The 24,749-nt window shown below is 43.7% G+C and overlaps 1 pseudogene; it reads right to left on the reverse strand.

Annotated features, from left to right (window-relative positions):
- Positions 1-24,749, reverse strand: part of LOC141219308 (pentatricopeptide repeat-containing protein 1, mitochondrial-like) — a 704,077-nt pseudogene that overhangs the window by 663,435 nt on the left and 15,893 nt on the right.

Consider the following 24,749-nt stretch of genomic DNA (forward strand, 5'->3'; position numbering starts at 1 on the left):
AGGAATATAGAGAGGTACACTTGCACCACATGATATGAGCGCTTTCATGATTATAATAATACCATGTCACCCTCTTAGTAATGACCATGTCAACTTTATAGTGTTAGCCTCATAGTAATGCCATAAAATCAGCCTCATAGTAATACCATGTAATCAGCCTCATAGTGATAAAATATAATCAGCATCTTGGTAATACCATATAATCAGCCTCATAGTAATACCATATAATCAGCCTCATAGTAATGCCATAAAATCAGCCTCATAGTAATACCATAGAATCAGCCTCATAGTAATACCATGTAATCAGCCTCATAGTAATACCATAGAATCAGCCTCATAGTGATAAAATATAATCAGCATCTTGGTAATACCATATACTCAGCCTCATTGTAATAACATAAAATCAGCCTCATAGTAATGCCATATAATCAGCCTCATTGTAATACCATATACTCAGCCTCATTGTAATAACATAAAATCAGCCTCATAGTAATACCATATAATCAGCCTCATAGTAATACCATAAAATCAGCCTCATAGTAATACCATATAATCAGCCTCATAGTAATACCATAGAATCAGCCTCATAGTAATACCATATACTCAGCCTCATAGTAATACCATATACTCAGCCTCATTGTAATAACATAAAATCAGCCTCATAGTAATACCATAAAATCAGTCTCATAGTAATACCATTTAATCAGCCTCATAGTAATACCATTTAATCAGCCTCATAGTAGTAGCATAGAATCAGCCTCATAGTAATACTATAGAATCAGCCTCATAGTAATACCATTTAATCAGCCTCATAGTAATACCATTTAATCAGCCTCATAGTAATACCATTTAATCAGCCTCATAGTAATACCATTTAATCAGCCTCATAGTGATACCATATAATCAGCCTCATAGTAATACCATAGAATCAGCCTCATAGTAATACCATAGAATCTGCCTCATAGTAATACCATAGAATCAGCCTCATAGTAATACCATAGAATCAGCTTCATAGTAATACCATTTAATCAGCCTCATAGTAATACCATAGAATCAGCCTCATAGTAATACCATAGAATCAGCCTCATAGTAATACCATTTAATCAGCCTCATAGTAATACCATTTAATCAGCCTCATAGTAATACCATTTAATCAGCCTCATAGTAATACCATTTAATCAGCCTCATAGTAATACCATCGAATCAGCCTCATAGTAATACCATCGAATCAGCCTCATTGTAATACCATTTAATCAGCCTCATTGTAATACCATTTAATCAGCCTCATAGTAATACCATCGAATCAGCCTCATAGTAATACCATAGAATCAGCCTCATAGTAATATCATAGAATCAGCCTCATAGTAATGCCATATAATCAGCCTCATAGTAATACCATAGAATCAGCCTCATAGTAATACCATCAAATCAGCCTCATAGTAATACCATAGAATCAGCCTCATAGTAATATCATAGAATCAGCCTCATAGTAATACCATAGAATCAGCCTCATAGTATTACCATAGAATCAGCCTCATAGTAATACCATAGAATCAGCCTCATAGTAATACCATAGAATCAGCCTCATAGTAATACCGTGGAATCAGCCTCATAGTAATCTAATATATATAATTGCCTTATCCCGTCTGTCTGTCTTTCTGTCTGTCTGTCTGTCTTTCTGTCCTGGAAATCCCACGTCGCTGATTGGTCAGGCCGCGGTCAATCAGCGACGCAGGATTTCAGAACAAGATGGCGGCCTTTTAGCGGCTCACACTCACACGCTCACCCTCACACACTCACCCTCACACCCTCAGACACTCACCCTTAGACACTCACGCTCTCACGCTCTGACACTCACACTCTGACGCTCTGATGCTCACGCTCTGACGCTCACGCTCGGCTGCTCACGCTCGGCTGCTCACGCTCGGACTCTCACGCTCGGACTCTCACGCTCACTCTCTGACGCTCACGCTCACGCTCGGACACTCTGACGCTCACGCTCGGCTGCTCACGCTCTGACGCTCACTCTCTGACGCTCACGCTCGGACACTCTGACGCTCACGCTCGGACACTCTGACGCTCACGCTGGACGCTGGAATCTGAATTTCTTATTGATACAAATGCTATAATTTTTATTATGTATAACAGATATAAATAATTTATCTCACATAAAAAGACTCTAATTGATCAGAAGAGTAAAGCACCCATAGCGCTTTCCTCCTTGCCTGCATCTGGTACTGATGCTGAGCCTGTATTGTTGCCTACTTAAGGGTTGCAAGGCAACTTCCTTATAAGGTAAGATGCCCCTTTAAGATTAGAACACAAGTTTCCATTATGACATCACAATTAACCATCACTACTTCTACAAGTCTTTACACTCCTGTTGTCACTTTGACATTCCGGTGTCATTGCTGTTGGTGTGATAAGCCATATAGCTAGTCATATACTGACCGCACTTGGATTACTTGAAATGTCTGGAATTCCTCCAGACAGACTTCAGGTGTTAGCACTACTCCAGGGGATTCTTACCACCTATGACCCTGACTTTGTGCTACCACTACCCGATGGCGTCCTCAGCTTCACTTACCGGCTGGTTATGGAGCTTGTGAGAGATTGCCTGACCAAATACCACCAAGGTTGTATAAGCTCAGAATATCTTGAGCATTTACAGCAGAACATCTGGACATTAGTACAGCAGGTAAGTAGCAGACAATCTGCACAAATTATATATAATAATAATGGAAAATAATAATGGAACACAAGTTTAAGTTTAACCTGTGCCAAATACCCAGATAAGAATAGCCTGGAGTCAAAACAGGGCAATCAGGCTACATGACAAAGGAGAGGGTGGGATCTAAAGGGTTAGTTGAATTAGGGGTGGGAAGGTCCTGGATGCGGGGGGAGGAGGGAATAGGATTGGTTAACCCTTTATGGACCACAAAATTTTTCATTTTTCCGCTCTCATTTTTTCCTCACTCTCTTTCAAGAGCCATAACTTTGTTATTTCTCCATTGGCATAGACATGTGAGGGCTTGCTTTTTTGGGATGAGTTGCAGCTTTCAATGTCTCCATCCTATTTACCATACATTGTATTGAAACAAGGGGAAAAAAATTCCAATTGAGATGAAATGGTTCTTTGTGTCACTATATTCAGAGACCCATAACATTGTAATTTTTCTGTTGATAGGACTAAGTAAAGCCTTTTTTTGCGAAGTGAACTCAGTTTTTTATTGATACCAAACACCTATCAGATCAGACTTTAACAAACGTGGCAATACCATATATGTTCATGAATTTTATTGATTATTTTCATTTCTTATTAATTTTCATCTTTATAGGCTGAAGAAAAATCCCAAAGTGGAGAATTGGCCTTTTTTAAACAACTGGCCCAGAATGTCCTGTATGTACTGGAGTATCCGGCCTACTCACTGGAGCGCCTGGTAAGGATCCATCATCTTCTACATCTCATGTCCTTGTTGTCTGATCTTCTCCAGATTACCAGTCATATAGCAGAAGGTCAGATTTATGATGATAGAGGCCTTCCCCTCTCCGCTCCAGGCAGACATAGGATATTCTATGGCGGCCTGTCTCTGCGGTTCCATCCTCGGTGGTGATAGTCTGCACTCAGCGGTGCGGAGCTTGTATTTCTACCTCTGTCTCACTCCATCATCACAATCTTCCTCCTTGTAAATGCTGCAGTTCTGATAGAAGTTATTAGAGAACAGTTGTAGATACAAGTCCCTTAAATATTAATGTAAATTTGCTTGATAGAGCGGCCGTGAATTGTCCGTCCAATACTGAACTTGTCAAGTAAATCCAGGTTTAATCCTTCCCGCTTTATATATATGGTAATCTAGTGTTTGAGAAATGTTATATTAATTGTATATCTTATATCCATCAGGAAACATCAAAAGGCGACTCCGCAGAGGGGCAAATCCTAAATGTTGCTGACCCTGATAACAGTCAGCCAGGGCCAAAATCCGATCTGATAGAAGGTAAAACGATCATCTAATATTTTACATTCAAATATTACATTATTGAGAACGGCAAAGAATATGTTGATTTATTCTTCATCCTCTGTATAAATAAATAAGCAAATAAATAGGAGAAACCTGCATGGTCTGGGAGGGTGTGGAGTGAGCCCCTGATGCGCGTTTCATCTAGGCTTCTTCCACACCCCCTGGAAGAAGCCTACGCAATACTTCTTCAATACCCCTTGGAAGAAGCCTATGCGAAACACATGTCGGGGTCTTGCTCCCCACCCTCCCAGACTGTACAGGTTTCTCTTTTTTATTTGTCTTATTTATTTTGAGGACTACAGATTGTTCCTATATCTTCTACATTCTAAACAGACACAAACTTGTATGAATACGATTATGAATAGGTTTTGAAGTGATTTTGATCAGTTGTTCTTGGTTGGAAAGAGAGAGCGTTCTCGGTGTCTGACATTCTCTTATTATTTTTTTATCATGAATTGTTCTGATTAATCAATAAAATTTGTTATGTTTTTTGATATTTGACTTTTTTGCTTCCTTTTCTTTTGGTTATTAAGTGCTGATACAGACATTTAATAAATGACGTTTCTTCATTATTTTAGGAATAACTGTGCCGGCAAATACTGATGGTGGAATATGTGAGACACCAGAGATCATCCAGGAATCTGCCAGTGTAAGTATCAGAGGGACGTCTGTATATCATCAGATGACGGGTGTGAATTATACATCCCATGTTATATCCCATATGACAATGGGATATCACTGTTCGTCATGTAGATCAGACATATTATGTGTGATAATGGCGTTATTCTTCCTGCCCCCTCTGTGTGATGTCCCTTATCCTTCCCTGCAGTATTGATTTATGTGTATGGGGGATTTCCCTTTATAATATAATGGGGTCTGTGGAGGGTCCGGCTGGTATCACGTTCTCTACAGTGTAATCAGTGGGGACATAATATAGAAGAGAGACGTTCCTGCATCTTGAGCTTTTATTCTCCTGCATTTTCTGTCTTAATGTCATTTCTTATTTCTTTTTAGGCCTTGATCGGATCATTGAACCAAGTGAGAAATCCTTGTAAGAGCGACTATAAACCGATCAAACTGATCAGCAGTGGAGCCTTTGGGTGAGCTTTACTTTGGTATAATATTTATTTCCCAGGGCTCCTTATGATGATGCCTCGGTGTCCTGCCCATGTAATATTCCCATAGAGAAATCAGGAGTCCACATCACTGTCCACATCTATCTGTCAGGTCAGTTAGGATGTGACGTGGATGTGGACCCTCCATTGATAATCATTTATGGAGTATTATTTTATGCATTTCTAGACATGGATTTATAGTGATGGCCTCACATCTAGTATTAACCATTAGTACAGGAGATCGTTTGATGAGGTCTATAGATGGACTGTTAATAAGAATTTGTAATAAATCATGGATTTTCTTCGTCTCCAGGGCCGTCCACTTAGTGCGCCATAAAGACACAAACCAGATTTGTGCTATGAAGACAATGGACAAGGAGAACCTGAAAAAGCCAAAGAGACTTGAATTGGCCTTTCTGGAGAGGGACATCTCAGCATTCGCCGATTGTCCCTTTGTGGCCTCCATGTTCTGCTCTTTTCCAACTAAACTTCATCTGTGTATGGTCATGGAGTATGTACCAGGTAGGACACATCCATTGTATCTATATCCAGCCCACGTCTGTTTAATCCTAGCACCTATATATGACCATAATGTGCCCACATGGATGGCTACATGTATTATACAGTATACGCTCTACATTACACAGTATATCTCTATATAGGCCATCTTGTCCCAATATTTCCACTTATTTCATATTCACCCTCATCATGTGTAATTTACATTGTAACAAACCCTCACCTCTCATATTTGCTTTCTTCTATAGGAGGAGACTGTGCCAGTCTTATAAAGCGCAGGGGTCCTTTACCAGTCCCCCTGGCCCGTATGTACATTGCGGAAACGGTTCTTGCTGTAGAATACCTGCACAGTTATGGTGTGGTGCACAGAGACCTGAAGCCTGGCAAGTAAGTGACCCCAGTAGTATAATAAAGGGGAAAAAAATATATAATTTTTATACAGTCTATGGGTAATTACTTGGGTCTGACACCATTTCTTTCTTTCACAGCCTCCTGATATCATCAACAGGACATATTAAGGTCACCGATTTTGGGGTTTCAAAACTCGGCCTCATGAGACCAAGCTCAGATATCTACAAGGCTTCAACTGAGGACATCACCAGCGAGTTCCTTGATGAAGAGGTAGGCTTTACTTACAAGATCTTGCACTTTACAGATTTCATCTCTTTCTCCTTCTCTGACAATTTCTCTATAAAACGTTTGCACTGATCTTATTTGACGCAATTATACTTATTGATCATCATCTCATTCTTCTGTTGGTTTCCAGACTTTTGGCACCCCTAGTTACATGGCCCCAGAAATTATCCAAAGGAAAGGCTATGGAAGGCCCGTTGATTGGTGGTCAGTAGGGATCACCCTACATAAATTTCTTTTTGGACGTACACCATTTAAAGGGGCTTTAAAAAGAGATATTTTACGCAGTGTCCTTGAGGGTAAGTAAAATAATCTGAATGCTTGTGATGTCACTGTTATTTGGTTTCATTGGTTTTCTGGTTTAATTTCTAGCCTTATTAAGGACATTTTTTATGAAAATAAATGAAAATGTTTCATTTCCTGTAATATTTGCTTTTTATATAACAGATAAATTAATTTGGACATATCATAAATACTCTACTCCACCCGATGCTCAGGACATCATCACTCAGCTGCTCAGAAAAGATCCAGCAGATAGACTTGGGACAGGTAATATTATAATAGTATTATGACTTATTACACCTCTGTGACCAGACAAATGGTTGCGTCCATGAGGTTCAGTATTCTACCTACTTATCCATTCCCCATTTTTCATGCTATGACTTTCAGTACATTTCCTTCATGTCTGCTGTTACATCTTCAGTTCAGGTTAACATAAACTGTACCGATATGGAGCAGTTTCTCTAAAAATGACTATCACTTTCTTTCTTGTCTTCCTTTTCCAGGAGGAGCAAATGAGATCAAAATGCATCCATTTCTGCATCACTTAGACTTTGACAATCTTCTAAGTCAGAAGCCCCTGTTCGTTCCTGAGCTAAAGTCAGATGAGGACACCCGCTACTTTATCAGTAAGTAAAATGAGACGTCATCTGCAGAAAACTGCTGTGTGTCTTGTCTTTCATTTTATGTGAAAATAATTCTCATCATTATTAGTGATAGCAGGGTGACTGTCTGACCGGGTCTTATACTAATTATCTCTGATAACACTTGTACTTTGTAGCTCGTTGTAGCAGACACATGAATTCAGATGAGGCAGACACAAGAGAGGACAATGACTGGCCAGAAATAAAAAACTTTGTATCATATTATCAAAGGTTTTCTAAAGTAAGTATGTGGCTACTAATATGTCTAAAACCTATAATTACAAAAATGCTTAAAAATAAATCAATTTATTTTTCTCCGTGTGTTTTAGCTAAATATCACCAATACCGGGATGATGACCAATGTAGAGCCTATGTCACCTCCACAGTGTTCCCAAGAGAACAGTGAAAAACACTCAGACATGTGAGTAGATTATTATTATTATGAGATTTAGTTCTGATATATGTTCAGAACCAAATACAAGACACGAGTAACACAAATCTAAATCCAGCATCCACCACCCCTCTGTGCATCTGGCTTGTGATAACACTGCAATAACAGTTGATGATTGTGACCAGCCATTCATTTCCTGCTCATTTCAGGCCAATATTACTAGTTGAGGGCCTGGGCAGGGTATCCCCTCTAGGTTGTCCTAATTGGCCTCACAAACAGGTGTTCTTCATTTTTTCTATTGTTTTTCCTTTTAATTTACTGGTCTTTCTTCTACCAAACAGGCAGAAAGAGTCTTCCTCTTCCAAAACTAATGGAGACAATCAGAGTTTCACTGCTAAAAACAACGAGTCATCCTCGTCCTCATTGTCAGGTATGTACAGGTTTATAGGCCATCCAATTATAGCCTATAATCCAAAATTATAATGTGAATCAGCACATGAAGGCTCCAAAAATTACTTACTTTATTCCCGTTGCTCCCCTGAGTATTCCGTTTTTTGAGTTACGGGTCTTATTTAGTGCTAATTTTTATCGTCTTTTCCAAGAGGGCAGTGCTCACAGGATCCTCTGGGGCGTGTCTTTAGGTTGCTCTGCAATATAAAATTGTGAGCCATGCCCCCTTGGAAAAGACCATAAAAATTAGCACTAAATATAAATGCCCATATCTCTACAACCATAGGGTGGATTTTAGCAAAACAAATATCAGAATACTCGGGGAAGAAGCAGACATAAGATAATAGTGAATCTCAGACACTTTTGATGTAGTGACGGGTCCTCTTTAAAGTTGCATTGAATTATTATCTAACTGATTATATAATAACACAGTGGCTTGCTGCAAGTAATGTCATGATAATAAGGGGACATAGTTCCTTGGAGACACCACATGGCGGCACACAGAAATGCTACAGGTGCATATTAATCAGTTGCATAACTCTATATAGATACAAAGAAAATATTTTAGAAGTTTATAATTAATATTTGTTTCTGACTTTTTGATTAGAATCTCCAGTTCAGAAGAAAAGAAAATATTTTCTAAAACTGAGAAGACAAGAAAAAACAGAGAAAGTAGAAGAGGGGGAAAGTAGGCGAGGTAAGTGTGACAATAATCTCCATGTTGTATGATGTCAGTGAGAAGAAGTCATGTGGAGCAGATGTTATCTATCAGTGGTGGGATTGTCACATGTATGATGACTGGCAAAGATCCCTGCCCTCTGTGTGATGAGATTCCTCTAACGTTCTCCCACAGTGACACCACAGTAGTACCCTCTAATATGGAGTCCCATTACTTACATTAGTTTTACATCTTTTCTCATAGGTTCCATCTTCCGCCGGATGATATCATCCTGCCGGCGTGGATTATCCAGGGCTGCTCGCGCTGTCAGAGGAAGCTGCATTTTTGCCTGCTGTCACCAGGGCACCTTAGACATCTCGAGGACAGAAAACCCCCACATCTAGCTCCCTGAAGAAACTACAGCATGTCCACCATCAATGCTGTACCTGTATGGAAGGATTTGAACCATCTACCCGTGGCCTCCTGACCAGCAAGAAACACCTGCTAAAGTTGAAGGCTTCTCCAAGAACACGTCTTCATCCTTCCATGCAAGATTTAATTAAACTAAATAAATACAAATTTTAAATTGATTAATGTCTTTCAGAATTTAATTGATTATTACTGATATTTTTGGTATATCAATACTATACATCATGTACCATATATCTGAAGGGTAGGATTCCAAAGTGGAGAACAGCAGTTCTATGTCTCCGATTAATCCTCTAAACCTCAGCTAAAAGTGGAGGAGAGGACCAAAGATTCTGTTATTCCTAAGAGTACATACACACATAGCCTTGTAGATGCCAGTAAACCATTGTGAATTGCTGGCAGCTGAGCTTTAGGAAAGCTACCTGTCCGGAGATGTGCACCGCCGACAGTGGTGAAAAAATGCATTATAATGAGGACAATATGGCCAAAGTACCCAGGAGCCTTTGGCCCTGGGCGGTAGCCCAGATTGCCTCATTGTAGTCTGCTAATGATTTCACAAGGAATGAAGCCCAGAGTGAAGAAGAAAGCCCATGAGAGTGATACCCACTTCAGAACAGAGAGAACTTTCCAATGACTACAACGGTTTCTGTATTGGCCACAAGTAAATCGAGTGGTGAAAGAAGATTACCGGAAATCCCATCAGGGTGAGATGACTAAACCCCCTAAACACAGAACATCTATATAGGTGAAGAGGATTTCTTTCCTATTGGAAGTGCTGATGGTGGACTATCTTATGATCAGCCGCTCCGATAATGGTTGTTTGTACTGTCTGGTGATGATGGATCATTTTAAAAAGTTTGCAGTCATGACTCCCACTGGGAATCAAACAGCCGAGTCAGTGGCCTGTGCCATCTGTCATGACTTCATGTGGGTATACGGGTGTCCAGAAAGAATTCACTCTGAGCTAGGAGCCTGTTTTCATGGAAAAGTCATGGATGAATTGCACCAACTGTACAACATTGAGAATTCCAGGACTACACCCTAGCACCCACAGGGAAATGGGGACTGTGAACGTTTCAACATAACTTTATCTACATTCTGAGAATTGTGGAGGACAACAGGAAGATGACAGGATGTCACACACTGTCTAGCGCTGTGTATCTGCGGTCTATTCTAGATGCTGCTGTAACTTAAACTGTGAAATTCCCTCTTGTACTGCATGGGTTAATGCCAATTCTATTGACATGTCCTGGTGGATGTGAGTTTCTGTGTGAGTCTACTCCCCTTAGCCTTTAAGCAGCCTCTCCTTCCACCAGGTGGTGCAGCTGATAGAGTTTCACTCTATACGTGGAAGCCGTGCTGTGCAGTCCTGTTTTTTTGTGCCGCTGAAGTCCTTTCCTTTGAGATTGCTGTACCTTTGTTCTGAGGAGGGAGATTAGGGGAATTAGTGCAGGGCTTGTGAAGGAGTTAGGGCTTAGGGTGGAGACCCAAACCTTCTCACCATCAGAGATACCTTCGGGGTCAGGGCTATTCAGGGTTCCCAGGGACAGATTAGTTTTCCCTGCTCACCCAGCCCGTATCTGCTATTTCCTCACCAGCATTCCCCTACACCGTGACACAGGAAGATGCAATGGCCTGAATTTGTACCAGAACTGGTCTGGGTGTACAGTAACCAGGTTCATGCCATGACAGGGTACACGCATTACACGTTGCTGTTTGGACGTAACAGCCGTAAGGTTACTGAGCTAGAGCTTGATCCAGAGGAAGATAGTACGAAGATAAACACCACAACTTTGGTGTGGAAACACCATCATCGGTTAGAGACACTGAGACTTAAGATTGTACAGAAGCCCCAGGGGAAAAGGCATCCTGTAGTAACTCCTGTGCAGGAGGCACCATTACAGCTGGGGAATCGAGTTTTGGTTCAAGTGAAGCACCCTTGGGGAAAATTGGACTACACGTGGGAGGCTGTTCCTCATCGAGTGACAAGGAGAGTACACCCCGAAAGGAGAAGGCGTCGCACCAGAGAGAGTGCGGCACCCTTACATGCTACCGCCACATGTGTCTGATGAAGAGAGAATGACCGGGGCTAGCTTAGAGGGTAGGCTAGAGGTCAAAATCACAGGAAGAGTGTCTCAGGGCCTAAGTGTTCCAGAAGAGACAGGTCAGGAGGGACTTCACAGATCTGAATGTACCAATGCTGGTGTTTCACCCAGGAGGTATGCAGAAGATGATTTCATATGGCAGTATGTAATACAGCAGACACAGGAGTGTGTTTGGATATTGGCGACTCTGAGACCACCACCAAGGAGCGTCTAAAGCATAAGTAACCTTTCTCATCCAAGTAATGGTGAGTTTAAAGAGTGGAGGAATGTAAGGAGAGTGAGTGACTCATATAATAGAAATGAGCTGTAAGGTATTTGTGGGCAGATGCTGTCATGTAGTGATCAGAGACTTTAGGTGTAGGAACCTGAAATGGTATTGGAACCAAGGGACAGAAGGCCGGCTGAATGAGAGGAAAGCAGAGCTAGGTGCACAGGGGACATGTGATCTGCAGCAGAAAAATACAAAAGCCACAGGGGTCAGGCCAGGAAGTCAGTCGTCGTCCCGACTTGTAACAAGTCACCTGTGGTAGCTAGGCCTGACGTAGGTGATGAGTATGTCCAGAAACACAAGATCAGTATTGGAAGTGGATTAAGCAAGGGGTGCAGAGTCCTTACAAAGGCTAAGAGATCCTGATTGTCGAGGCTAAAGATAGCAGATAGCGCAGACCCTATTGCAGAAATGGAAATTCGGTCGTGTGAGCGTAGACCCAATTGGAAGGACAGAAATTCGGTTATGTGAGCAGAAGGGAGCATGAGTTGTCTCTCTGGAAATTGGAGGCAAGGACAGAAGGTCTGTGGTAGAAGAAATTGACTGTGGCCCACAGTGTGAGACTTTCATCCTTGCAGGAAAGTGTAGTGTGGGCACCTGTTAGGGTCTGGGGTGGCGACTGCCATTGGAAAATACAGCGGGTTGACGGAGGCCCATACTGATTCGACCCAGACACTATTGGCTGACAGTCCAGTGTATCTTTAACTATTATAGGTTAGTGTGCATTTATACCAATATTCATACAACGATGTATGTTGCATATACTTTATGTGAATATTGATGTTACAGTGGTAATTGTACTCCGTATATGTTCTTGGTGTGAAGCTCAGTAGGAGTATAACCGAGCCACGCAAGGTTTAGTGAGCTTAACAGACAGTGGTTACCTGTATCAGGGAAAATCAAGGATATATAGTCGACAACTAAGCTATTGGTGTCATACTTCTTAGTGCTGTAGCGCTGGGTTTGATATTTTATAGGGCATCGTTCAGATAACCAGGCCCATAAACAGGGCCAGACGGTGACCACAAGCACGAGACAGAGAGAGAGCGCAGAGGTCGCTCTACACTGTCTGTATTGTCACTGATATATAATTGAATAATTTTGTAAATAGTTAATAAACAACTTGTTTTATTGTAGCACTGAGTCCGCGTTCTCTGTGCCACTGCAGCCAAACTTAAAAAGTCTAAAAAATGGAAAACAAATTCCGAGCTGCTCAAATTTTTTTTGACTTAACCCTGCTGTTCTGTTCGGGTCGACTATACACTTATAATGTTGTGGTCATTTTTGACCGGACATATTAAAGTCTTGATTTTTAGCTAATTTAAGTGTTTTCTTTGAATACCTGTTGCATTATTATACTGTATGTGAACATGGTTGTCCATAAACAAATGAAAAATTAAATCAAAAACTTAATTTTTTTTTTGTATCAAAATATGTTACAAGGCCTTATTGCAATATTCATGCATATTGCACATTTGCACATAAAAAAATAATCTTTATATAACTGTAGACTATCACTAATCACATCAAACTGTATGTAAATATATTTAAAAAAAAAAAGTTCAGTTTTTTCTATATAAAATGGTAAATAAGGTTCACGCTGCTAAATTTACTGTTTGCATTCGTCACAAGTATAATTTACATGTCTTTTGCAAAAGTACTTTTCACAACTGCAACATATCACATTTTAATCCAAAAGCGTAAAGGGGTCTATTAAATGCAATACTTCAGTCTTAGAGCAATCCAATCAAGATAAATGAAGCACAGATGCCAATAAAATCAATATTTATTTAACCACTTCGCCCCAGAACCTGGTTTTGCCTTCGTGACCGGGCCAATTTTTTCAATTCTGACCACTGTCACTTTATGAAGTAATTACTCTGGAACGCTTCAACAGATTCCCCTGATTCTGAGAATGTTTTTTCGTGACATATTGTACTTCATGATAGTGGTAAAATTTCTTCGATATCACTTGCGTTTATTTGTGAAAAAATCGGAGATTTGGTGAAAATGTTGAAAATTATCCAATTTTCAAACTTTGAATTTTCATGCCCTTAAATCAGAGAGATATGTCACACAAAATAGTTAATAAATAACATTTCCCACATGTCTACTTTACATCAGCACAATTTTGTAACCAAAATTTTTTTTTGTTAGGAAGCTATAAGGGTTAAAAGTTGACCGGCGATTTCTCATTTTTCCATTAAAATTTACAAAGACATTTTTTTAGGGACCACATCTTATTTGAAGTGACTTTGAGGGGCCTTTATGACAGAAAATACCCAAAAGTGACACCATTCTAAAAACTGCACCCCTCAAGGTGCTCAAAACCACATTCAAGAAGTTTATTAACCCTTCAGGTGTTTCACGGAAATTATTGGAATGTGGAAGAAAACAATGAACATTTAACTTTTTTTCACAAAAATGTTACTTTAGACCCAATTTTTTTATTTTCACAGGGGTAACAGGAAAAAATGGAATATACAATTTGTAGTGCAATTTCTCATTAGCGCGCTGATACCCCATAGGTGAGGGAAAACCACTGTTTGGGCGCACTGCAGGGTTCGGAAGGGAAGGAGCGCCATTAGACTTTTTGAAAGAAAAATTTGTTTGGATAATTAGAAGACGCCATGTTGCGTTTGGAGAGCCCCTGATGTCCCTAAACAGTGGAAACACCCCACAAGTGACACCATTTTGGAAACTAGACTGCTTAGGGAACTTATCTAGATGTGTGGTGAGCACCTTGCACCCCCAGGTGCTTCACAGAAGTTTATAATATTGAGCTGTAAAAATAAAATGTTCACATTTTTCCCTCAAAAACGTTTTTCATCCCTTAATTTTGCATTATCATAAGGGTAATAGGATAAATTGCACCATGAAATTTGTTGTGCAATTTCTCCTGAACACGCCGATACCCCATATGTGGAGGAAAACCACTGTTGGTGCGCACGGCAGGGTTTGGAAGGGAAGGAGCGCCATTTGACTTTTTCAATGTAAAATTTGCTTGAATAATTAGCGGACGCCATGTTGCGTTTGGAGAGCTCCTGATGCCCCTAAACAGTGGAAATCCCCCACAAGTGACACCATTTTGGAAACTAGACCCCTTAGGGAACTTATCTAGATGTTTGGTGAGCACCTCGCACCCCCAGGTGCTTCACAGAAGTTTATAATATTGAGCTGTAAAAATAAAATTTTCACATTTTTCCCTCAAAAACGTTTTTCATCCCTTAATTTTGGATTAACATAAGGGTAATAGGAGAAATTGCACCATGAAATTTGTTGTGCAATTTCTCCTGAGTACGCCGATACCCCATATGTGGAGGAAAACCACTGCTTTGGTGTACGGCAGGGTTCGGAAGAGAAAGGAGCGCTATGTTGGCTGGGATAGGTTGCAGACACCATGTCACATTTGAAGAGTCGCTGACATGCCGAAACAGCAGAAACCCCGACAAGTGACCACATTTTGTAAACTACACCTCACAAGGAATTCATCTAGGGAAGTAGTGAGTATTTTTTAATTTTTAAATTTATACCATTGGGCAGTGAAGAAAACATAATTGTATTTTTACCACAAAAAAATGTACCCTCAGATTTTACGTTTTCACACAGGGCAATGGGTAAAAATGGTGCCGAAATGCGTCACACAATTTCTTCTAAAAGTGGCAATACCCCATATCTGGCTGTATCGTACCGCTCAGCCATACGGCGAGATCTGGGAGGGACGGAGCGCTATTTGACAATTGGAGAACAAATTATTGTAGAATAGGCATTTGGATTTGGGAGCACCAAATTTTCTGAATTTCTTTTGGGGGGCAAGGGCCATTTCGCTTTTCCAGAGCCTTTCTGCTACCAGTAACTTGGAATATTTTTGACAGATGACGGACCTGAGTGGGGACTAGCTTTTTTTGAGGACTGAGTTGAAGCTTTTATTGGGAACATTTTAAGTAACATTTATCCGGCGCTCGAGGCTGAGCACTTACATCGGGGTTTCCATCTAAATTTCCAAGTGATGTAATTCAGATGAAACCCCTGTGGGATCCATTCACTGTAATGAGGCAGCAGAGTTACTCTGGACTCCGTCTGGCCTCTGTTTAGCGGTGTCCTTTTTTTCAGAAGTGCACAAAACTGTGGTCAACCGCACTTTTATGCACGCCTAAAAAACTGACACCGTGGGCTCACAGGCCAGATGGCATCCACAGTGGCCTATATCTGCCTCATTACAGGGAATCTTCCGTCATGGGTTCCGTCTCAATCACGTATCTCAGAGATTTACACGGAAACTCTGGTGTAAGTGCTCAGCGCAGAGCGCAGGATAAATGTGAGCAGAGCCTTACTGCGATCTTTGGGAGACATAATAAACAAAATCAGTAGCAGGTGAAGAATTGGTTTTATTTATTTTTTTTACGCCGTTTCTCGTGCGGTATAAGTGATGAGATTACTTTATTCTTCGGGTCGGTGCGATTACAGCGATACCAGATTTATATCGGGTTTTTATGACTGACAGCTGTCACACAATAAGAGACGCTTTTTTTTGCAAAATCTAGTTTTTGCATCGCCATATTTTGAGAGCTATCATTTTTCTATATTTCGGCCTACAGAGTCATGTGACCGCTTGTTTTTTGCGGGACGAGTTGACGTTTTTATTGGTACCATTTTTGGGTACGTGACATTTTTTGATCGCTTTCTATTCTGTTTTTTGTGAGGTAAAATTAACAAAAACCAACAATTCAGGAATTGTTTTTTGAGTTTTTTTTATGCCGTTCTGTGTGTGGTAAAAGTGATAAGGCAGCGTTATTCTTCGGGTCTGTACGTTTACAGAGATACTACACTTACTGTATATTTTTTTATGTTTTGGCGCTTTTACACAATAAAACAATTTTATAGAAAAAATATTTTTTTTGCATCGCTTTATTCTGAGAGCTATAACTTTTTTTATTTTTCAGCTGATGGAGCTGTATGGAGCGTTTTTTTGCGGAACAAGATGACGTTTTCAGCGGTACCATTTTTATTTCCATTTTGCTTTTTGATCGCATTTTTTTCGACTCTTTGTTTGGCGATATGATGAAAAAGCATAGTTTTTTGCTCCGTTTTTTATTTATTTTTATTACGGTGTGCACAGGAGTTAATTAGTGTGACAGTTTTATAGATCGGGTTGTTTTGGACGCGGCGATACCAAATATGTGTACTTTTTTTGTTTTTGCATAAATATATGGATTTATTGGTTTAATATTTTATTTATTTATTTTTATTTATTTTGTGATTTTTTTTTTACATTTTTATTTAGTCCCTGTATGGGACATTAATTTTTATTTTTCTAATCACTGATCTCATCCAATGCAATAGATATGTATTGCATTGGTTGAGATCTATGCTGACAGTTTCACACTGTCCTTCTCCTGCTCGACTCAGCTGCAGGCTGAGCCTAGCAGGACACCGTATATGGCAGATCTGGAGGCGGTCATGTGACCTCCAGCTGCCATTTCAACGGCAGGTCCTGGAAGGTATCAGGGGGCCGTCGGAGAGGTAAGTGGACGACCCCCTCTCCTCTCACTATCTTCTATATGCCGCCATCACTATAGATTGCGGCATATAGAAGATAGCAAAGGGTTAACATCATTGGGACCTGATCCAATCAGGTCCCGATGATGTCCCCTGTCAGAGCTATCGCTCTGCACCGCACCCGCAGCGCTTGCAGGACCCTGGGGGTCCTGAGCACTGCGGGACCAACCACCGTTTTTAAACGTCGGCGCTGCACAGAGCCCAGGCAGCGCCGACATTTATATACAGTGGGCGGTCGGGAAGCAGTTAAGTACCGGGCAGGCCGCAATAATGCCAACGCCGATGCCCTGTCCAGGAGGCCTCACCAGTCGGACACTGAAGAGGAAGTGGATGACCTGGAGGAGATTGAGCTACCTGCCTTTCACCGTAATGGAATGGTCCAAGAGCAACGAGCCTCCAGTAGCCATCGCGGTAGGACGTTAAACCCTTTGCCTCACCACAGCTGGAAGGAGACCCAGGACAGTGACCCGGTTGTCAGTCGTATTAAGGAACTGATAACCCAGGAAGGTTCCTCCCTGGAGAAAGACGCGTCTCTACAAGCCAAGCAACTGTGGAATGAGAGAAGCCGGCTGTTCATCTATAGAGAGAAGCTGTGCCGGAGGTACGTCAACCCGAGGACCCATGAGATGGTATGGCCGATTGTAGTGCCCAGGATGGACATCCAGATGGTGTTGGAGGCCTACCACGATCAGGCGGGGCACTTTGGCTGGAAGAAGCTAGAAGCCCTGCTGAAGTGTCGGTTTTATTGGGTAGGAATGCGCAGTTCCATTGAGAGGTGGTGCCGGGACTGTGGACCCCGTAGCCTCAGGAGAAAAGACTACAGCAGCCAGAAGGCACCCCTGCAACCCATCAAGACGACTCGACCCTTGGAGATCGTGGCCCTGGATCATGTCAAGCTGTCACCCAGCAGGTCAGGATATTCCTATGCCCTGACTCTAACATACCTGGCGGCGTTCTTGCATAGGGCACCATCTCCCAATATGCAAGATCGCAAACTTGATCATCAGTCCAGTCTGCTAGCCTGGCTTCTTTCCATGCTGTCTGCTTGCCTCTGTTCTGGCTGCTTAGGGCGGCGGCCCGGTCACTTCCTGTTTCGTGTAGCTGCTGTGGGCACACCCCTAATGCGTCCTCAGCCTATTGCTATCAGTCATTGGATATTTAAACCAGCTCCTCATACAAGCTGGTGCCTGAGCAATGCATTCCGTCAGATGGCTTTTCGCTGCTGATGTGCCAGGTCCTGTCTGAACTATATTCTAGCCTGTTGTCTGTCTGCCTATCCTGGAGGCTGTATTTCCAGGCCAGTGTGAACACGCTGCTAGCCTGTTCTTTCCGCCTTCTAGGGGCCGCATACCTAGACCCGCTCCTGTATCTAGCCTGTTCCTGTCTGAACACGCTCCTAGCCTGTTCTTTCCGCCTTCTAGGGGCTGCATACCTAGACCCGCTCCTGTATCTTGCCTGTTCCTGTCTGAACACGCTCCTAGCCTGTTCGTTCCGCCTTTTAGGGGCCGCATACCTAGACCCGCTCCTGTATCTTGCTGCTGTGTCTGTTCTTGTCTGAATACTCTCCTAGCCTGTTACCTGTTTTTCTCTATGTCCGTACCTTCCCTTTTCCTGCAGAGTCTGAACCCGTACCTAACTCCTACTCGTTGTCCCTGTACTCCCGTTTGTGAGTTTAGAGTCCACTCGCTATTTCATTGCAAGTATCTTGTGTGTATCTGGTTCTGCCTTTCCCTTCCAGTCTGTTCCGTGTGAACAGAGCCCTGTCCCCTCTGCTCTGCCTTTGCTCACCGCTCCGGCGGTTCTTGCCTGCTCTGCCTTGCTCACCGCTCCGGCGGTTCTTGCCTGCTCTGCCTTGCTCACCGCTCCAGGCCGTCTCGCTCTGCTCTGCCTTTGCTTGCCGCTCCAGGCCGTCTCGCTCTGCTCTGCCTTTGCTCACCGCTCCAGGCGGTCTCGCTCTGCTCTGCCTTTGCTCGCCGCTCCAGGCGGTCTCGCTCTGCTCTGCCTTTGCTCGCCGCTCCAGGCGGTCTCGCTCTGCTCTGCTTGTCTACCGCATCTGCGGTTCTGTTCCTGAGTCCCAGTCTGTACTGGAACTTATCCAGTCTGTGCTCCAACCTGCTAGTGCCTCCCTGTCGGCACTCCAGCCGTGCTTGCCAGTACCCCCTGCCTGCATACCAGTCGTGCTTACCAGTGCCCGCCTGTCTGCATACCAGCCGTGCCTGCCTATACCCACCAGTCAGTGTGCCAGCCTAACCTGCCTGTTCCTGTATTCTCCGGTGTGGGTCAACAGCCGTGTCCGGGGTCTGACCTGGAGTAGCACCTGGTCCCTCTGCTCAGTTCCTCCCTGGTGCACTGGCGTCGTTAGCCGTCGTGCGACCTTGGTCGGATCGAGTAGATACTTAGTTACGCCCCTCCAGGCACTCTCCGGTTCTTGGTCCAGTGGGATCACTAAACACGCACACGCCAGTCAGTCCGGGCATGTGCATAACACTGACCATGGTGGATCACTACTCCCGGTTCCTGGTGGTCGCCCCCGCAAGGATCTGACGGCAGAAACCGTGGCAAAGACGTTTCAGGCGTACTTCAACAGGCCACATGGATACCCGGAGCAGGTGCTGACAGATCAAGGCTCAGCCTTTGAGGCCGAATTGTTCAAGGAGTTCTGCCATCTGTACGGGTGTAAAAAGATCCGGACTACACAGTACCACCCCCAAACCAACGGTCTCTGTGAAAAGATGAACAACATCATCATCGACCTGCTGAAGACCCTACCACTAGAGGAGAGAAATTAGTGGCCAGACCTACTACCTGACCTGGTAGATCTGTACAACCACATACCTGTGAGTTCCACCAATTGTACTCCAGCATATCTCATGCGAGCAAGACCCGGGAAGTTGCCCATGGACCTGGAGCTTGGTGTAGTAGAACCCGAAGCAGATATGTCCACTGAGGACTGGGACACGACCAGACAAGAGCAGTACAGAAGAGTACAGGCCTGTGTCGAAGACAGTCTCACTCGGGTGAGGGACAAACAGGAAGCCCACTACAATAGAAGTGCGCCCGCAGAACCCGTCACACCAGGAGAAGTGGTGTTAAAAAGAAAAAGGAGAAACCACAAACTTGATGACCAGTGGGAGAGAGAACCCTACACTGTGTTAAACTCAAGGTTTGATAACCGGAAGACCTGTTTAATAACTAAGGACGGAGGAAGAACGACTGCAACAGTATCCAGAGACCATCTGAAGTTGTGTCCAGGTCTGCTAAAGCCCCAGGAGGAAGTGCCTCTCACCGTACCAGAGGAGCCTAAAGAAGCAGTAATACATACTGAATTAGGAGATTTCCCGGCAGATTGGCCCCAACTAGGAGGAGCAGTAATCATACCTGTAATCACCTTCTACCCACAGCAAGAAGAACCTGTAGGTGCCCCAGAAGAGCCTGCTCAAGAAGAATCCCCGGAAGAAGGATCCCAGGTTGGAGCAGAGCAAGAAGGCCAACTAATGGTACACTTGCCAGTCCCGCAGAGAGGTCAAGGCAGTCTTGTAGCCCCTCCACACCTAGTGCTGACAGAATGGAAAGTAGTGCAACTACCAGTACCACAAGCATCCCAGTACCACGTAGGTCGACACGTAGCACCAAAGGTCAGACCCCTGTCAGATAGAGAGAATAGAAAGGAAACTCTGACAGTGTAGATAGTTGTCCCTGGGGTATGTTATTTGTATGTAATTTTCGTGTATTTCATTATTCATATGTGTTTTTGCCTTGCTAATGAACAATTCAAGTGATATGGACACTTAACTTGCATCTAGTTACCAGTAAGGGTATATACATAAAGAAGTTTGTGGAAGAGGACTGTGTGCAGCCCAAAAACTGTTTCCTGTAAATAATTGCGCTCCCTGGAGTGCCCCCTTTAGGTGACCTCAGAATAAAAACCTGTCTGGGTGGCAGAAGTGGAGGTCCAACTCAGAATCGCCATGCCTTGCAGCCACCCAAGGGCCTACGTGGAGGGTTTGCTTTGGACAGGTCCCTCAAGCTACCTTGTACTTTACCTGTGAGATGGACACCCTGTCAGGGGACCTCACCGGAACAGACTTAAATTCTGAGGACGCTCTATATTTGTATATATTTATTATGTTTTTACACCTGTAATGTTCAAGAGATGTGCCTCCCAAAAAGGGAAGAAATGTTATTATTGTTTAACCTGTTTTGCAAAATTGCTTCAGTCCGGGAGTACTGAGTTTTACTAGGGGGGAATGTGGTGCCCTGCTGCGCATGGTGCCACAGAACCCAGAAGGGGGCATGGCTGGATTTCTTCACAAGAGGCCCTCACTACTTTCATACACCTCCACTTTCCACCTCATACCACCAGAGGGAGCCCGGATAGGGATATATAAAGGGAAGGTGGAGCCAGGCAGCTCAGTCTTCAGAACAGATTAGTCTTCAGTCTGCAGTGAGTGAGTGTGCAGAGCAGTCAGACAGAAGGTGTCTGAGAGCGTGCCGACGCTCAGAGAGCGGTGAAGACGCAGTACACCAGCTGCCTTGTAGTGAAGGCCCCGAGCGTGGCCGACGGCGAGGAGATAAAGAGAGAGAAACCAAGTGGGCAGAGGAGCTCAGTAAGCTCACCCCGCTATATTTACCGGACACCGGGTCCGTGCCTACAGGGATCCATTACACCCAGTAGGAACAACCGGAATCCCAGGAGGACTACAAGTCCCTGGCAAACCTGAAGATAGACACGTACAGGACCAGGAACCCCGACGTCCAGGGAAAGTGGTTACCAACCGCAGGTCCTACCTCAGAGCAACAGGTTAAGAAAAAGCAGGACACATAAGCTAGGCCCAGTTGCAGGCTGGCCAGGAGCATACATAGAGACAGGAGGCCTTATACCCGCTCACTGGGGAGAAGTCCAAAAGTGTGCCCTTCACCTGGAGTACCCCGGACCGTACTTAACAGCTGTACCAGTAAAAGGTAACAAAGCAAACCCCCTGTCTCTGTCCGTTACTTCTGCTGCGCTATCGTCCTCTCCCTGCACCACAACGCCCAGCGCAAACTGCATCGTTCTATACTGCCCTGAGGCCCGCTCCATCTTAGCTGCCCTGACACCGGCCTCGGAGTACTGTTGCGGCGCTGGTGACCTTCACCAGACACCACAGGTGGCGTTACGAATTCCCCGAACTTTTATTAGAATTTTATACCCCCTTTTTGTGTACTGACCGCCCTGGGCCAGCCAACGTGATATAACCCCGGCGATCAGCCACCGGCCCCCTGGGGGCGAGTCACCAGCGTGCCTATCCATGCAATAAGACCCCGATGCCAGCGCGGGTATCCCGACTGGCCATTACAGGTTGCAGATGGAAGTGCCATTGGGGGGGGATATGCCAACCAAAGACAGCGGAAATCATGCAAAACGTCAAAAAATAACTTATCAGCATGCTGCCTACTGGAACAGTCCACCTAAAGTGGCCGACCGCTGTATTCCCTTTGTTACTAAAAATCTGGCACAAAATCCTTATCTACTTGCCAGTCTAATCACTAGCCAGTCTAATCACTGGCCAGTCTAATCACTAGCCAGTCTAATCACTAGCCAGTCTAATCACTAGCCAGTCTAATCACTGGCCAGTCTAATCACTGGCCAGTCTAATCACTAGCCAGTCTAATCAATAGCCAGTCTAATCACTAGCCAGTCTAATCACTAGCCAGTCTAATCACTGGCCAGTCTATAATCACTAGCCAGTCTAATCACTAGCCAGTCTAATCACTAGCCAGTCTAATCACTAGCCAGACTAATCACTAGCCAGTCTAATCACTAGCCAGACTAATCACTAGCCAGACTAATCACTAGCCAGTCTAATCACTGGCCAGTCTAATCACTGGCCAGTCTAATCACTAGCCAGTCTAATCACTAGCCTTGCGCCAAACTTCTAACAGAAATCTCCTATCAGAATCGCAAGAAAGGAATCAGCAGGCGATCTCTTAGACCAGTCTGAACTAGGACTAAGTAAAGGAGCTAATACAATATAAAGAGGTGAAACTGTTACCAAAGCCTTGTTATTCCGCTCACAGTAACGTCTGAGCCAGCGTCGCTGACACCTCTGCAGGCCGATTTATGCTTTTAGAAAAGTCACATGAGTATCACTACACATGAGACTTCTGCAGCCGGACAGGAGTCCTGCCCCGGCTTCTGCCCTCCGCCACGCGTCATCTACAAATATGACAGGCGGGTGGGAGACGCCACATCTCTACTTAGATAAATGTCCTGCTTTATCTCCTGTGCATTGGCACAAGGACGGGTATGTGCCTGCGGGCCGTCAGCATCTTCCCTGAGGAGAGCGGGCACCTTCCCGGCCGCCGCACACCGGAGATGCAGGTCCGGTGCAGGAATAACTGTGTTCCTTTGGCAGGATTGCCAGAACTTGTTCCCTCTACTTGTCGGCACCACCTGGACTAACTACACAGCAATAAATCTCCCCTCCTGGCAGTGATGTGGAGCAGGTTGCTCTGTAGCTGCACGCTCCGGCCCCCCAGAGCCTGAGTAGTACAGACATACACTACATGGCTGCACAGACCACCAGAGGGAATAACGGACATAATAAAGGTGGACAGGATAGGGGGAAAATAACCACATGGATGCAATTAAAGGGTTATTGCCAAAATAGAAAATCATCTCTTATCAAAAGGTTAGGGGATAACTTACTGATCACTGAGGGTCTGACTGCTGGAACCCCTAGCAAACCCAAGAACAGGCAGCATGCTCAGCCTCCCCTCCATTCACTGTCTATAGGACTGCCCAAAAATAGCCAAGAGCAGCGCTCCACTAGTTCTGGCAGTCCCACAGACGATGAATGGAGTGGTGGTTGAGTATACGCACTGCCGCTCCGTTCATTCTTAATGGGAGTGCTGAAGACCAGCCGAGCACAGAGCTACAGTCGTCCCATAGAGAATGTATGGTGCAGCAATGATCGACCATCACATCAGTCACTAAGGACTCTTCAAATCCCCAGTTTTCAGGATTGGTGAGGCTCCCAGCAGTCAGACCCCATCCATCGGGAAGTTATCCTATGGATAGGAGATATCTTTTAAACTTTGTACACCCCCTTTGAAGGATTATTCAGTCTAATTCTAAAGTCGGGGGATACTGACAGCCGCCCTCCACTAATCACACCATGTTGGCATATTGTAGTGATATCCCACCGCATTGTGATGGAAAGAAGAATATAACTGTATACAGAATAACATGGAGATGTTTGATAGAATCCAGCAGCCCGGAGGTTATGGGAGCGCCGCCAGCTTCTGTACCTCTGTACTAGATGGTATACAGCAGTGACCGTCCCTACACGGGACCCTGATCATCAGGAATATTGCCTCTTACACCCGAGCCCAGGGAATTCTAATTACTAGTGTACACGGTTATATCAGTTTATTATCACCTCCGGCCATGAAAGAATTGTCACATTATTTATTTTATAGAATTTTGTCTAGCATGGAAGTTATGAAACCTTACAAATCCATGCTCAGTACTCTCTATATACATGTATAAATTAGATACATTGTAAATGAAAACATCATATATTTAGGAGTTTGTGAGCTACATATCCTTATATACTCCCTGCAACCACTTTGATGTTGCACTTTACTGCAATGCTGTGGCAGCCAAAAAAACGTCATTCTGGCATTTTGATTTTTTCCCCA

The sequence above is a fragment of the Phyllobates terribilis genome, unplaced genomic scaffold (genome assembly GCF_046119375.1).
Source record: "Phyllobates terribilis strain yellow unplaced genomic scaffold, ASM4611937v1 Scaffold_261__1_contigs__length_2674298, whole genome shotgun sequence".
NCBI classification, from domain to species: Eukaryota; Metazoa; Chordata; class Amphibia; order Anura; family Dendrobatidae; genus Phyllobates; species Phyllobates terribilis.